The sequence below is a fragment of the Ovis aries genome, chromosome 3, assembly GCF_016772045.2.
Source record: "Ovis aries strain OAR_USU_Benz2616 breed Rambouillet chromosome 3, ARS-UI_Ramb_v3.0, whole genome shotgun sequence".
Classification (NCBI taxonomy): domain Eukaryota; kingdom Metazoa; phylum Chordata; class Mammalia; order Artiodactyla; family Bovidae; genus Ovis; species Ovis aries.
In genome coordinates this window covers 150232094-150249378 of record NC_056056.1, presented here as the reverse complement: position 1 = coordinate 150249378, position 17285 = coordinate 150232094, and the positions used below count along the sequence as shown (strand labels likewise).

General features: G+C 36.8%; 1 protein-coding gene across 7 annotated transcripts in view; it reads left to right on the top strand.

Annotated features, from left to right (window-relative positions):
* FRS2 (fibroblast growth factor receptor substrate 2) overlaps positions 1-17285 on the top strand; it is a 152132-nt gene that overhangs the window by 88906 nt on the left and 45941 nt on the right. For 6 of the 7 annotated variants that reach the window (XM_060412803.1, XM_060412802.1, XM_012174584.5 and 3 more), the window contains 2 exons: positions 7605-7700; positions 8622-8664. The exons of the other annotated variant lie outside the window; for it this stretch is intronic. The gene's annotated coding sequence lies outside the window, so the exon portion shown is untranslated. The remainder of the gene's footprint in view (positions 1-7604; positions 7701-8621; positions 8665-17285) is intronic. 7 annotated transcript variants of the gene reach the window in all.

The window sequence follows — 17285 nt, the reverse complement described above, 5'->3', positions numbered from 1 at the left end:
ACAGGTATAGCTTATTTGAGTCCCCTGGGTTATGGATTTACTGAAGGTTCTATCGTGAAACATGAATTCTGCTTTTCATTTTGTTGAAAACTGATTGAAGGCATTGGTCATTCTTTCTTTCATTTTCCTTTGTGAAGTGCCCACCATGAGAAATTAAGAGTTTGATTGTGGGGAAAATTTGTGTCTGTTACATTTGTTGAAAATATTTAGAGTCTACCAGAACTACTAACTGGAGAAGGCAATGGCAACCCACTCCAGTCCTCTTGCCTGGAAAATCCCATGGATGGATGAGCCTGGTAGGCTGCAGTCCATGGGGTTGCTAGGAGTCGGACAAAACTGAGTGACTTCACTTTCACTTTTCACTTTCGCGCATTGGAGAAGGAAATGGCAACCCACTCCAGGGTTCTTGCCTGGAGAATCCCAGGGACGGGGGAGCCTGGTGGGCTGCCGTCTGTGGGGTCACACAGAGTCGGACACGACTGAAGTGACTTAGCAGTAGCAGCAGAACTACTAAAGAATGGAAATAGTAGTTTCCTCCTAGCAGATAAAGAAGGAATGTAGAAAAAAAGTATAACTCTTCTAGGTTGACTTCTATTTTTGAATTACTGATTATCTCCTAGAAAATACAAGGGCCAAAGTGAGCTTTATAAAAATTGTTTCCGTTTTTGAGGAAGTTAATGCAGTTGGTTTACAATTTGTGGGGATACATGCATATTAGAGCATCTTCAAGAAGAGACTGTCAAATACTCTTGGTATTCAAAAAACTCAACCCCCTGGAACAGAGTCAAAGTAAAATTGCCTTCATACCAAACTACTCTCCATAGTGAGTATTTTTTTGTGTTATATCAAAAACTCATGAAAAACAGTAAAGCCACAGGCTCTGTGATATTTAGATTTGTATATATCTCTTCATTAGATATAATGTTGAAGACACAGAAGAAAACTAACTCAGGAGATACTTACCTTAATGTTCTACATAGACTCATATGTTAAGATGTCTTTTTAATTTTTTTAACTAAGAAATATATTTTATTATCATGGCCCGAATGTGAGTAGCATGTTTCAAAAGTTTTGATGGAATTCCTTGGCGGTCCAGTGGTTAAGACTTTGCCTTCTAGTGTAGGGGGTGCGGGTTCGATCCCACATGCCTCTGGGCTTAAAAGCAAAACATAAAACAGGAGCAATATCATAACAACTTCAAGAAAGACTTTTAAAACTTTTTTAAAGTAACAGTTATTCATATTGTGTACCAGAGGAAGGAAGGGAAGGAGAGAGGCAAACACTAACTGTAGGGAGAGGAGGTGTATGGTAAAGCTTCGAGGAGCAATCCATACTCCATGGCTGTGCACTTCCATTTTGTTAACGTGCAAAGCAAAGCAGCAGACCCTGTCGGGGAAAGCTGTTTAAGATCAGTGCCCTGGACGAGTGTGTCTTCCTCTTCCCCTCATCATTCTTAACCATTAGTGCAATCATTTGAGATTGTGAGGGAGGTTTCTTTTTCTAAGTGTTAATTTATGCTGAAAATTCCCAGGACACAATCAAGTATTTAGAAGACACAGTCAAGGTATTTGGGAATTTTAAATCATGAATCTCTTGAGTCCCTGTTCTGTGTAAAGCAGTAAGCTATTTAAATGGTGTGTTTTTTAGTCAATGGGGATAATTTGTTCCAAGGAATCTTCATGTTCTCCAAATAACTGAGGACATTTCCTGGGTAATGTGTCTTGATAGTTAACTAATCACCTTGATTTTTATTTTATGATAGGTATGACACTTTCATTGTTTTGATAGGCAGTGTGTGCATCTAGTAACAAATGTACACTTTAGAAAAAAGTATAATAACATGTTAAAAATTAGATTCTGTTGAATATAAAGAACTGAAGTCTTGAAAAACAGTTACCCTCCATTTAAAAATAAAATTGCTTCCGGGTGAATAGCAACAACAATAAAAAGAACTGAAGTCAGTATGTGTTATAGTGTCAGGAAGGTGTTCCACATGAGAGAATTTTCCAGAAGAGGAAAATTAGGAATCATAACTAATAATCTTGTTGTAAATTTTAAGAAGTTAATGAAAAACTTTTAATGTATATATGTGTATGTATATATCTATGTAACAAGAGAGAAAGAGACAGAAGTATTTCAAACATCCAGAAAAGTACAGAAACTATTATGATCAGTATCTGTGTTACCTACTCTATTAAATCTTAACATTTTCCCCCTGACTTCTCAGAGAATATGGAATAGCTATCAGATACTTAGGGTGATTCAGGTTAATCATTATGAATGAATACTAATTAGTGAGCTGTGATTTTACTCAGTTCTCTTAGAGATAAATGTAGCATATTCTTCTGGTTCATCCCTAATGCTTTATGTTTCTTATTAATGTATAACAGTGGACCTTCCTCTTTTGCATTCTTATTTAAAGCAACTTTGGAAGAATAGATTTCTCAAATGAGCAGCCTGGAGTTACATGTTACTCCTATGGGGCAAATGTGGTAGTTGTGACTAATCATTTTATTCTAGTTTAGTGCAGATTATAACAGTGAAAAAGGGAGACTGAGATTTTGCATTCTGAAGCTGTTTCTTTCTGGTTTGGACAAGTTATTTAACCACTCTGTTTTGTTAATCCCTTTCCCATAGGGAAGTTCTGAGAATTAAGCAAGCTAATATAAATATCTGGCACACAGAAGTTGCTCAGTAAAGTTTCCTTTAATATCACTAACCTTTTCTTAAGTGGTTGAAGTCTGATTTCCAGTGAGTTGGAGGCATTGCTACACAACAGTATTCAAGAGTTCTCTTCACCTCCCTCCCCAGACAAAGCAGATTTTAACATTAGATTCATCATCCAACTCTTAGAACTCCAGCTGATTGTTTTCATTATACTTTTGGTTTATTTTTGTATATGAGGTCTGATAGGCACATAACAAATGCTTTGTGAGCCTTAAACTAAGTGAAAATAGATTGTTCAGATGAAAGGTATGTGGATAAATCAGTTTTGGGGCAATTCTAGAGAACTCTTGCCAGAACTGGTATCTTTTGTTTTGGTCTTCAGAGACTGTTAAATATGATCACTGAGTCATACTTGTTTTCTCTGTCCTCTGGCTATCTCTCTTAGGACCCTGAAGCTGCCAGCCACACACAGGATGTTTAAAAGGCAGAGTAGGCCTTAGCCCACGGGGAGTTTGTTTATTTTTAAAAAATTATTCAGTTCAAACATCTCTACCATGTCATAACTAGTCTAGTCATGTTGGAGTTATTGAGTTCCTTTGACTCTTTCTGGTGATCATGGTGCCTAAAGGTAACAGATAAATTTGAAAGAGTCAAACTTTTCGTGAGTTTACTTGAAATTTTATAATGTATTCTCCAACAAATCCCTACAGGAGTGGGAGGAAAGGGAATGCCGTTTATTTTGCTAGCTGCTTTTTAATGGGACTCAATACTGCAAATCTTTCACCACTTCTTTCTAGGGTTATAATACAGATGATTTAAAAACAAAATCAAACCTGAAAAAAAAAAGCCACCCACATTATGATAGCTGTATTTTCATTAATTCTTTGAAGGTGTTAACATAAGAATCTTTTAAAAGGGACAGTATAGCTTCATAGATGTTTAAAGAAAAGAAAAAAGTGAAGTCGCTCAGTTGTATCTGACTCTTTGCAACCCCATGGACTGTAGCCTACTAGGCTCCTCTGTCCATGGAATTTTCCAGGCAAGAGTACTGGAGTGGGTTGCCTTTTCCTTCTTCAGGGGATCTTCCTGACCCAGGGATTGAACCCAGGTCTCCCGCATTGCAGGCAGACATTTTACCATCTGAGCCACCAGGGAAGCCCATAGATGTTTAGACACAAAGATAGGAAAATTGATTACCTTTGTGTTCAACAATTGTTCTTGTTCAGTTGCTCAGTTGTGTCCGGCTCTTTGCAACCCCATGGACTGCAGCATGCCCGGCTTCCTTGTCCTTTACTGTCTCCTGAAGTTTGCTCAAATTCATGTCCACTGCGTTGGTGATGCTATCTGCCCATCTAATCCCCTGTCACCCTCTTCTCCTTTGGCCTTCAGTCTTTCCCAGCATCAGGGTCTTTTCCGGTGAGTCAGCTCTTTGCATCAGGTGGCCAGAGTTTTGGAGCTTCAGCATCAGTCCTTGCAGTGAATATTCAGGGTTGATTTCCTTTAGTATTGACTACTTAATTTCCTTGCTGTCCAAGGGACTCTCAAGAGTTTTCTCCAGCACCACAATTAAAAGCATTAATTCTTTGACTCTCAGCCTTCTTTATGGTCAGACTCTCACATCTGTACATGACTGTTGGAAAAACCATAGCTTTGACTATATGGACCTTTGTCGGCAGAGTGACGGCTCTGCTTTTTAATACACTGTCTAGGTTTGTCGTGGCTTTACTTACAAGAAGCAAGCATCTTTCAATTTCTTGGCTGCTGTCACCGTCTGCAGTGGTTTTGGAGCCCAAGAAGATAAGATCTGTCACTGCTTCACTGCCATGAAGTGATGGGACCACATGCCATGATCTTAGTTTTTTGAATGTTGATTTTTAAGCCAGCTTTTTCATTGATTCAGTGATTATCATCTTCAAAATTTATGACTGACTTCTTACATATTCTCTACCACATAATGAAATCCAAGGCAGATATTCGGGTTTGCCTACGGTACCAGATGGAGAAGGAAATGGCAACCCACTCCAGTATTCTTGCCTGGAGAATCCTGTGGACAGAGGAGTCTGGTGGACTGCTGTCCATGGGGTCGCATAGAGTTGGACACGACTGAAGTGACTTAGTAGCAGCAGCAGGGTACCAGGATATACCTCTTCAATGAGATGACTTAAAAACCAAGTCTTAAGGGAAGTAAAGGAGGAGTTAATTAGTACAACACCTGAGCATGAAGTGAGAACGTGCTTGATGAGTTTAAGAAAAGAGGCCAGTGTAGCTAGATTGGAGTGAACAAGAGGGAGCGTGGTAGGAGGTGAGGTTAGGAAGATAGGGAAGGGAAGTATCAGATCATAGCCCTCATGGTCTTTGTTAAGGATTTTGGCTTTTAGATTGGTGTGAAGTGAGTGAAAGTTACTTAGTTGTGTCTGACTCTTTGCGACCCCATAGCCCACCAGGCTCCTCTGTCCATGGAGTTCTCCAGACAAGAATACTGGAGTGGGCTGCCATTCCCTTCTCCAGGGGATCTTCCCGACCCAGGGATCGAACCCAGGTCTCTTGCATTGCAGGGAGATTCTTTACCATCCGAACCACCAGGGAAGCTTCTTAGACTGGTGAGATGGACTCAATTAGAGGATTTGAGCAGAAGACTGATATGATCTGATTTTCTTTTGAAAAAAACTAATCTGAATCTTGTTGAGGTGAGCAAGGGAAGCAGCTAGGAGAGCAGATGGAGAACTATTTATGCAGATGAGAACTAAGGCGGTTCGTACCATTGTAAGAGTGGAGCTGGTGGAAGTGGTAATATTAGGGATATTGTGGCTCAGAGGTTAAAGCGTCTGCCCGCAATGCGGGAGACCTGGGTTTGATCACTCGGTCAGGAAGTTCCCCTGGAGAAGGAAATGGCAACCCACTCCAGTATTCTTACCTGGAGAATCCCAAGGACGGAGGAGCCTGGTGGGCTTCAGTTCACGGGGTCGCAAAGAGTCGGACACGACTGAGCGACTTCACTTTCACTTTCTTTTTTGAAATTAAAACTCCCAGGATAAATATTAGGTTTATTTTTTCATTAATGATTGTAAAATGGGTATTTTATAATTCTGTTAGGTCTTTCTACATTCATTATTTGGAATCCTATAAAAGATTGCTTTCACTTATTGGCGATCTGATTACTCTGGGGTACCTTTCATGTAAGAACAGCAGGATGTATACTTGATTCTTTTCCATTATTAGTTTTCAGGATAATTACTTCTTGCCCTAGTAACTGTGAAAGATGATGATGGATTTTTTAAAATACATTTAATGTTTCAGTCAGTGGTAGTCATTATAATTTTGATGTTCAAAATGTTATTATCATATGATGTTCATCTGACTTTAAAACATGTCTTCAGAGTAAAAACTGTGAGATATATTGTGAGAAGAATAACTTCCATCCTTGTCTTCTACACCTACTTTCTCTTTCTCTATAGATAACCATTTAAAAAGGATTTTGATTTATCCTTCCACTGCTTTTTGAAAGGAAGAAAAGCAATTTTATAGTAATATTTGTATTTCCCCTCAGTTTTTTACTGGAAGAGCATCCTTGTGTGGAATACTAATTCAGCTACAGGATGGGAAGTAGTGGGTACTACTGGGTTCCTTGAAGGTTTTTCTTGAGATCAGTCAGATTTTCACTCCATCTAAAAGATTTTTTCTTATATTCCTAGCTGTCTCCACAACAGAGAACATGCGTATTAAGTCGCTTCAGTGGTGTCTGACACTTTGCGACCCCATGGAATATCATATAGCGCACCAGGCTCCTCCGTCCATGGGATTCTCTGGGCAGGAATACTGGGGCTGCCATTTCCTTCTCCAGTGGGCCTTCCCGATCCAGGGGTCAAAGGCACATCTCTTACATCTGCTGCATTGGCAGGCGTGTTCTTTACCACCAGTGCTGCCAGGGAGGTCCCGCAACAGAGAGCATACATGTTTAAGAAGAAGAAGGCCCTCACCCACGCCATTTGGCAACATTTAGGAAAGTCACACGTCCAGCAGTTCTCTTCTAGGGGTCTTACCCAGAGGTTGCAGAAATAAAATCACAAAATATATGGCTTTATTCTGTTCCCTTGAAGCCTGGGGACCATGTCTTGATTGTCTTTTAGTTATGGACTTTGTTTGTTGGAGAAAAGAAACTACTAAAGATGTATTCAGTAGTCAGCACTAACATTAATGGTGTATGTTTGGAAGAAATGATGTTTTGAAACGTTGCCACTTTGACATACTGTCAGGTTAAATATTTCATCAATTAACATTAAATCATTCATAATTTTATTTATTCTTTCAGTGACAGTTTACTGAGCACTTAGGGCACGGCAGTCATTGTCTTAGATGCTCAAGAGATAGCAGTAAATAAGAGAAAAAAATCTGCTCTGGAGCTTAGGTTTCTGTAGATGTGAGGGGGAAGTAGACAAGCTTAATGAATAAGCAATTATTTTATTATTTTCAAACATTCAATTTTAGGAATTTCCTGGCTATCCAGTGGTTAGGATTCAGTACTTTCACTGCCATGGGCCTTGAGTTCCATACCTGGTCAGGGAACTAAGATCCCTTAAGCTGCAAGGTGAGGCCAAAAAAAAAGGCCCAAAAGCCAAATGTATAACTTTAGGATTCCTTTTCCACCTCTTCCTTTTCTCGTTTTCCTGTCGATAAGTGGCAACCTTAGAAATGGCAAGATTGATGGGTGCAAGTGATTGAGGACTGAAGACATTGTTAATTTTTATACTCAGTATGTGTACATAACTGTTTAATTTTGGGGCCCTCCCACCTCATCCTCAACCCTGTTAATTTTTTTTAGAAGCTTGGTTAAGAACTCTTTTGACAGTTCCCTGTAGTCGCTAATATTTAGGTAATTGTCCTTAAAGATTTTATATTTTTGTTATAATATGTTCTTAATTACTACATCTTTATTTCAGAAATGACCATTAAGAAGTAGATGCCCAGATGCAAAAGTGATGCAACAGTCAATTTGTCATAAAGTAAGATGCAGCTGTGGCTTTTCAACCAGATTAGTAAGTGTATAAATTTAAAATTCTTTTTTAGCTTTATACTTACTTTGTCTACTTTGAAAAACATTTAATAAAAAATTTAGTTGACTTTAAAAAAATGTGTCAACTTGTATTTTTGTTTTTCTTTTGGATTGCAGTACAAATTCTAGCATATAGCTCTAGAAAATGTATGTCTTAACTGTACCTTTTTTAAGAGCTATAAAGGTAATATAAAATTTTAGTTTTGAGGAAAGATAAGAAAAAGAATCACTGTAATACTGCTGTCCACGTACAGCCACTCTTAGAATTTTTAGATATTTGTTTCCCTGATCTTTGTTCTGCACATTAAAAAAAAAAAAACTTACGATCATAGTGTTGTAAAGAATATGCTTTTTGTATATATTTTAAAATTAAATTTGTTAAGATGTTTCTTCCTGGGAATAAAAATACCCTTCAGTACAGAGTTTCTTATTGGAGTGGTAAAAATGTTCTAGAATTAGGTGGTGATGATGGTTGCATAACTGTGATTACAGTAAAAACCTGTGAATGTTACATATTAAAGAACTATATTTTATAACGTATATTATAGCTAAAAAAAAAGTACACTTCAGAATATCAAATCTTGGCAACAGTAAAATCCGATTAAATACTGAGGTCTTAGAATATGAAAACATGCCATTCATTATTATGTACGTTATTATGTACTTAGCAAAAATGACTTGTCAGTAGAATCATAAGTATTTTTATAATACAGTAATCAATTATATAATAAATGTTTTAATGAAGATAGTAAATGCTTTTATTATTTGAGACTTAATGTCGCTTAAGCTTTTTAATACCAAATGTTGTAATAATCCAAATGTACTATGCATTTTGTAACTTCATTTTCAGAAGACCTTCTGGTTGAAACTAACATTTCAACTTTTCTCCCTAAAATTTTTTTAGGGACAAAATTGTATCTATTTTTCTCAGAAGAGAATTCCACAAGGTAAGACATTGTTAATAAAATAATAAAATAAATGTAGGCTTAATTGCTCTGGATTTTTTTTTATCCTTTCCCCATACTTATTTCATGTCTTTTCTTAATTATTACAAGATTCTCACACACTTATTAGCTATTCCTTTACTACCTCAGAATTTGCTAGCAGGACACAGGTCATCTTATTTAAAGTTAGGATTAAAAGGATCTGATTAAAATAGTCACCTTGAAATTCAAATACTGCTTTTCATAGTCAGGGCTCATTTCTAGCGTCTTTAGGAGTAGGTTTGACCATTTTGAGGAAAAAGTTCTTTTTTTTCATTGAGGCCCATTTACCTTTTACCTCAGTGGATAGTGCTATCTAAATGACTTCACTATAAAGTGGGATCATAGGAACTCTCTTAGGGATTGTAAGTTAAAGGAGATTATTTAGCTATACTTCTATCTATGGAAAATGTATAACTCCTTTATTTAAAAAGTGGAATGCTTCCTACCAGATAAGTAGTAAAAGATTGAGCAACATCTAGTATTTAAAAAAAAAATCCTGAATGATCACCTTTACAATGGAGTTTAAATCATCATTGATGTACATTATTATTCTCTTTAGATTTATAAAGGGTGAAATGTTCACGTGAATAGATAGAAAAATTTCATTATCAGTGTGCTTACCTTCTACCAGATAACTTAAAATCAATTGCTTGGCAGCATTAAGAACTTATTTGGTTAAGTTTTCTCAGGAACTTTTGGCATCTGTAGTAGTGATCACTACAGATGAATTCAATCTGTCAGATCAAATAACTTTCTCATTTTTTCTCCTTTTTCAGTATCCTCTGTCCTGAGGGGGACACGCACACCCAACACATATCTTTTCTACCTGTTCTTGTATGTGCCACAGATTTAGTTAAGCAAGTCAGTTTTTATCCTGATAACTGGAAATAAAGGGGACCCATTAGCTAATAAGGAGGAAGGGAGAGCGAATTACCAAGCTTTGATTTCCAAGTTTCTTGTGAAACTCTTTCCCCCTACTTTTTTCTTCTACTTATAGGAGGTTAAGGGAGGGGATCCTTGAACCTTTGAATAGCACTGTCTGATCTTCCAGGGCATTATTGAAAGGCAGTACTTCAGGAGAGATCCAGATCCTTCTTTTCCTGGACAACAATACTTAAAAGTTAAAACGGAAATTTCAGAAAATTTAATCTTAGTGAACTGATCTGTTACATCTTTGACAACTGTTCTTTTGGCAAATAAAACTTAAATGTCATTCATCAGTAAAAAGTATGATACATTGATGATGCATATCTTGTCTATATATATGTTGTCTGTGCCCATAGGGTTCCCCTATATGTATTCAGTAGATCTATATTTTTGTACATATCCAGATGTTTTCATAATTTTTTTAGAGTAAAAATGATCTTAAAAGGATTATTCACATTTATATAGTATCACTCTGCTACACAGTTAAAGGTATTAAAAGGACATGGCAAGTTAAATTATTGCTAACCCTACATTTAAAAATGATAAATTTTATGTTATGTATATTTTATCAGAATTTTAAAAGTTATTTAAATTTGGGGCAGCTTTTGTTTATTATGAAATAGGATGGCTTTGTCTGAAGTACCAGTGTGTTGCTGTTGCCTCTGTCAAGAGGCCCTCTTCTGCCACTACTCTTCTAGGGCCTGGTAATGACACTTCCTTTACCCTTTAGACCGAGGAGTGGTAACAGCTCTAGCCTCCACTATTGCTAAGCCTGGGGAATTCCCCTTAACCCTGCCATAGTCCTGTAACACAGGTTTAACTTCTGCTCTCCACTGAAGACAGGAGGAAAGGCAGAGGATTTCATGTTGACTAGTCTAGAATTGTACGTCAAAACATATGTTGCTGCTTGAGACACAACATGATTTAGGTGCATACAGAATTTAAAATGCACAAAAATTTGCACCTTTTTTATGCTAGCTATTGTACCTTATTTTGGAGTGCCATTTAAAAAGAAAAGTGTCAAGCTGAGAGTTGAAGAAACAGTAATCCTTACAAAATGTTACTGTACTGAAATGGGAACATATCCTGAAGTGTTAGGGTGATAAAAAGGACCCACAGACAACCATGGATTTAAATAAAGTAATAATTCAGTAGTGATCACTGATGGGATGAATGATCGCTGAATGATGAGAGAGAGGCCACATGATTAATACTAAGTACTAGTTTTTAACCTCACAGTTAGGGATAGTGAGTTAGCGATATTCCTCAGTTTGTATCATATCCACTTATCATTGGTTGATTAAAGAATTGTTCTTCCATTTTCTAACTAGTCCCTGTATAAGTGACCTTTAAATGTATTTGTTGTGTATCTTTTTGTTTTTATCTTATTAAAGGTTTTATTATTTTATATGCTTATATTTTAATTATACATTAGGTAATAATCTAATTCTTATAGTCCCCTCCACCTTACTCTCTTATTTTTTTTCTAAGATCTGCCTGAGTGGTCATCTAATTTGTTTTGTCCAACTGGTTTCTTGTATTCCAGGTTGTTTGTTAAAATGAAGCTATTAGATGTAAAATTTCTTAAACGTATAAGGCACATAAAATGAGCATTTAAGTTTCATTTAAGTAAAGATCAATTTATGCTTATTTCTTTATATTAGAATTGAAGTTAAGAATTAGAACAGAAGTTAGGATCCTGTGGAAGATTACAGGAAATATAAACATCTATTTAGAAGAGTGTCTATCTAGGAGTCTGTTAGAATTTTCAAAGAAAAGAATTGTAGGGCCTAAGAGAAACATACATTTTTTTTTCTAGAAACAGTATGTTAAAATGCTTAGGTCTCAATATTAGCTGGCAAAAGCCCAATAGTTGAAAGATAATACCAGTAATATTAGAGAATCTGCTCATTACTTATTGCTTGTTAATTAATTTCTGCATTAAATTATATATGAACATCTTCTTTTTTCTGTTACTCCATTGAAGCAGAATCATGTTCTTTGAATCCCCATCACTGAATCGTAACACAGAGTAAGAACAGTACAGATGCAAGATTCTAAATTTGAGATGCAGAGAGACATTTTCATCTGTGGTAAGCATAGTGTCAGCAGAAGTAACTTCTCTTGGATCCCCTAACTAGATACTATAAGTGGAAACTTTGAAATCTCCCAGTTTGTGGTGATGATATGCCTTGTAGTCTTGAAGAGGGGGAGAGGGAGAAACTCCTAGGAGAGGATAAGATGGACCCTGACATTAAGGAGGATAATGATAGCACTGATCATATCAGAGAGGGGCTTCTGTCAGATGGAAAAAGATAATGAGGTATTTGGGAGCAGTGTTCTTTTGGTGGGAAGAGGATCTTAGGGGACAGGAGGAAATGTGGAATTGATTCAGTAGTGGAATGGAAAAGGGTCAGGGAATTCACATCTGCTAAAAGCCAGTGTTGAGGCTTTTTGAAAGAAGTAGTTATTTATATGTCAGCACTTAAATATTTGTAAAATATTTGGTTGGAAGACTGGAACCTCTTGAAATTGATACTGATTTGGTATTCCATTCATTGTTGAATACTCCCTTGACTCTTTTCAAAAATAGCAATTCAGGGAATTAGACCTCACGTAATATATAGTCCCTTTGTCTGGTCGCTTAAACTTTGGAGTTTTTTGTATGGCATAATAATTTCATCATTTTTACATTGTTATGTTGACACATGCCATCAGTAGAATGAATATTATTATCATTTTACAAATAAGGAAACCAGTCATAAAATCAGCTTTAGTTTCTTTTTACTAATCTACATTGCCACCCTATAAATGGATATTTTGCTCTGTATAAAAGATGTAATTACAAAGATTGTTTTAATGTGGAAGAAATGTTTCTAACCAAAAGAACTGCATAGCCTGAGAAGTTTAAAAAACACACATATACATGCAAAAATATAACCAGTAAATGATATAGATGGTATTCATTGAACTTAACATTCACTATAATAGTACTTAATAAATTAATATGGATTTTGCCCACATTAAAATTATTTCAGCAGTTTTCCAGCTTAGAACAAATATACAAATACTGTGAATTTTTTTAGTTTGAACTTGCCTGTTTTACGCAAAAATAAAGTGTTTAATTTTGACTAATGGGAATTAGATTCCTTTTGTGGGTATGGAACAAGCAATTTGATCTCACATGTTTCAGAATGTGGTAGCCCCACCCCTCCCCAATAATTTGTTTTTAGTATGAAAATCAGGCAAACTGTATCATAAACCTGTATCTTTCATCTGAGAGACTTGCTTTGGTTCAGGCCTGGCTTTAGTGGTACACACACAGATCAAGGTTGGTTTTGAGTAATCCAGTGCTGTGCTAGGTCATTCCAGGTCTAGAGGATCCTGGGATTATACTGGTCATTTGGTTCAATATCTGGTTTACATTTGAGCCTGTGGAAAGATTTCACATGTAGGTGGTGGGATAAAGGGAAGCAGATCGACTCATAGCCTATTAAATAGATTGGAGTTACAGCACTTTGAAACTTAGCAATGTTGTTGTTCAAAAATAGGCTATGACAGGTCTTCCTGACTGACTTCTTACTGTATATTAAGGCTTCAGATATTGTGGTTCAGACTAAGTAAATTTTAACTTTCAAAAATGTAGATAGCTGTATCTTTTTATAAAATAGAGTTATTTCAGATACCTTTTTGTTTCATGTTCCACTCTTTCTGAGAATTCTATTTTAGCTGCTTTGATTTTATTTTTTAGCCATTTGCTTTTAAATTAAAAACAAAAAAGCAAAACTCAAAGTAGGTTGAAACTCAACACAAATTGCTGCCGCAGACAAAAGTGCTGATCAAGTTAAATCAACCCCTGCAATGTGTATTGAAAGGAAAACCTCTCCTCTCTCCCCCAATTTGAAGAACAAGCATTTTCCCTGCCAAGAAGGGCTGACTTTAAATGGAGCAGCTGTCCATATTAGGAGCATAGGGTTGCTAAGGTGACCATGGCTGTTGGGAGAAGAATGCAGCTGAGAGGGCAAGTTCTTGATGTGTGAGCTGAGGGAAGGAATGTGGTGTGATTGTGCATCATTCCTCCTAATCACATGCTCACAAAATGCTGTGTGGGCAGCATGTAGAAACCACAAGTCTGAGTGCGGGAGCTTGTGTGTGGTTAAAATAGTTCTGTTTTCATGTGAGCCAGAGGGTTACAGTTTAGGTTTAAAATGTTTACCTTGTGTATATATATATGTGTGTGTTTTGGGTAAAGGGAAGGGTGTTCTGTGGTGGATGAAATGGGAATGAGTTTATTTTGCTTGTTAGGCTTATACTTTCATGTTGATAAAAAAATTTATCTTGAGATACATGTTCTTTCTGACGTATCCCTTTCGGTCATGTATACTGTGATAATAGTTTCCCAAGTGAATGAGGTTTTCCTGATAATTGTTTATTTTGTACTTTAACTTTAGAATTATTTGGAAGTACTAAGAATATGTTGTCTAGTTGGGAATCTTATTAACATAGGTCTTGGTAATGATTTTTTGTATCTGACCCTGAAAGCAAAAGCAACAAAAGCAAAAATAAGTGGGATTACATCAAACTAAAAACTTCTCAGCAAGGAAACCCATCAACAACAGCAAAAAAGGCAACCTTCTGAGTAGGAGAAAATACTTGCAAATCATATATCTGATAAGGGGTTAATATCCAGAATATATGAAGAACTCTAATTCCATAGCAAAAAACAATCTAGTTTAAAAAATGGGCAGAAAACCCAAATGGAAATTTTTCACCAGGAAGACATACAGATAGCCAGCAAGTACATGAAAAGATGCTTTATGTCATTAATCATCAGGAAAATGTAAATTCAAGCCACAGTGAGATAGCACCTCACACCTGCTAGAATGACTCTAATCAGTAAGACTGGAATTAAGAGATGTTGGTTAGGATGTGGAGGAAGGGGAAACCCTTGTGTATGTTGATGGGAATGTAAATTGTTGTAGCCACTATGGTAAATAGTATAGAGGTTCCTCAAATTAAAACTAAAACTACCATGTGTGCATGCATGCTAAGTTGTTTCAGTCATGTCTGATTCTTTGCAACCCTGTGGACTGTAGTTTGCCAGGCTCCTCTGTCCATGGGATTCTCCAGGTAAGAATATTGGAGTGGGTTGCCATGCCCTTCTCCAAGAACTACCATATGATCTAGCAATTTCACTTTGGGGTGTTTATCTGAAGAAGATAAAAGCACTCGCTCAAAAAGATATATGCACCTCCCCATGTTCATTGTAGCATGATTTGTAATAGCCAAGATATGGAAATAATTAACTATCCATAATGGATTAATAGATAATGAAGTGATATTTATATACAATGGAATATTATTCAGCCATAAAAAGAAATGTTGACAGTTGTAACATGGATTGACTTGGCATTATGTTAAGTAAAATAAGTCAGTAAAAGACTTACCAGTAAAAGAACTTATTATATGTGGAATCTAAAAACAAAGAAACCAATCACCTGCACCTCACCATGCCCAGCTTATAGATTGAAGAGTGCAGTGGTTGCCAGAGGCAGAGGGTGGAGGGTGGGAGAAATGGACTGGTTTTTTGTTTTTGTTTTTAATTGAAAATTGAATTGAATTGAAAGTTAAATTGAATTTTTTTAAAAAAGGAAGAACATGAGATAAGTCCTGTTAGAGGGATGTTCAACAGTATAATTGACCTGTATTCCCCAGGAGTATTAGGGTCATCAAAAACAAGGAAAATCTGAGAAACTGTAGAGCCAAGAGGAGCCTACAGGCATATGATGATTAAATGTAATGTGGTATCATGGGTAGGATCCTGACACAAAAAGACTTATGTAAAAACCAAGAAATTCAAATCATATCCTAGAAGATGATGCTGTTAAAGCGCTGCACTAGTCTGCCAGCAGATATGGAAAACGCAGCCATGGCCACAGGACTGGAAAAGGTCAGTTTTCATCCCAACCCCAAAGAAGGGCAATGCCAAAGAATCTTCAGACCACTGCACGCACAATTGCACTCATTTCACAAGGCAGCAAAGTAAAGCACAAAATTCTCCAAGCTAGGCTTCACCAGTACTTCTTCAAAGTGAACCAAGAACTTCCAGATGTTGAAACTGGATTTGGAAAAGGCAGAGGAAGCAGAGATCAAATTGACAACATCCATTGGATCATAGAAAAAGCAAGAGAATTGCAGAAGAACACCTACTTCTGCTTCATTGATTTCACTAAAGCCTTTGACTGTGTGGATCACAATAAACGGTGGAAAGTTTTGCCTGCCTCTTGTGAAACCTGTGTGCAGGTCAAGAAGCAACAGTTAGAACCGGACATGGATCAACAGACTGGTTCCAAATTGGGAAAGGAGTACGTCAAGGATGTATATTGTCACCCTGCTTATTTAACTTATATGCAGAGTACCTCATGAGAAATGCTGGGCTGAATGAAGCACAAGCTGGAATTAAGATTGCTGGGAGAAATATCAGTAACCTCAGATACACAGATGATACCACCCTAATGGCAGAAAGTGAAGAAGAGCTAAAGAGCCTCTTGATGAAAGGAGAGTGAAAAAGTTGGGTTAAAACTCCACATTCAGAAAGTGAAGATCATGGCATCCATTCGCATCACTTCGTGGCAAATAGATGAGGAAACAATGGAAACAGTGGCAGACTTTATTTTCTTGAGCTCCAAAATCACTGCAGATGGTGACTGCAGCCATGAAATTAAAAGATGCTTGCTCCTTGGAAGAAAAGCTATGATAAATGTAGGCAGCATATTAAAAATTAAGACATTACTTTGCTGACAAAGGTCTGTCTAGGCAAAGCTATGATTTTTCCAGTAGTCATGTATGGATATGAGAGTTGACCATAAAGAAGGCTGAGTACTGAAGAATTGATGCTTTTGAATTGTGGTGTTGAAGAAGACTTCAGAGTCACTTGGACTGCAAGGAGATCGAATCAGTCAATCCTAAAGGAAATCAATCCTGAATACTCATTAGAAGGACTGATGCTGAAGCTGCAATACTTTGGCCACCTGATGGATAGAGCTGATTCATTAGAAAAAGACTGTGATGCCGGGAAAGATTGAAGGCAGGAGAAGAAGGTGATGACAGAGGATGAGATGGTTGGATGGCATCACCAACTCAATGGACATGAGTTGGAGCAAGTTCCAGGAGATAGTGAAGGACAGGGATGCCTGGCATGCTGCAGTTAGTGGGGTTGCAAAAAGTCAGACAAGACTGAGGGATTGAACAACAACAGTTGTAACAAAGTTACAATACCAATATAAAACGTTAATAGATAACGCTGGATGTGGGGTATATGGGAAGTGTGTATTATCCTCTGTTTTTTTCTGAAATTGTTCTAAAAATAAAGTTTATTATAAAAAAGTACTGAACCCTCAAAATGTTTTTTTAAACCCAGAAAGCATGTGCTTCACAACTTTTACCAGATTTTTGCTTATATTCCACTCTTAAATGTGTTTTACTCCTGGAGCAACAAAAGTTTAAAAAAATCTAGTAAAAGAGTAATTTGCTTGAGGATATTGCATAACTGGTTCTTGCAAACAGGCCCAACATTTATTACGCTGCATTTGCTGCCAGCTGAAAGCCTGCTCACAAATGTTAGAAAGTTGTGTTTATTATAATCTAAGTCCTTT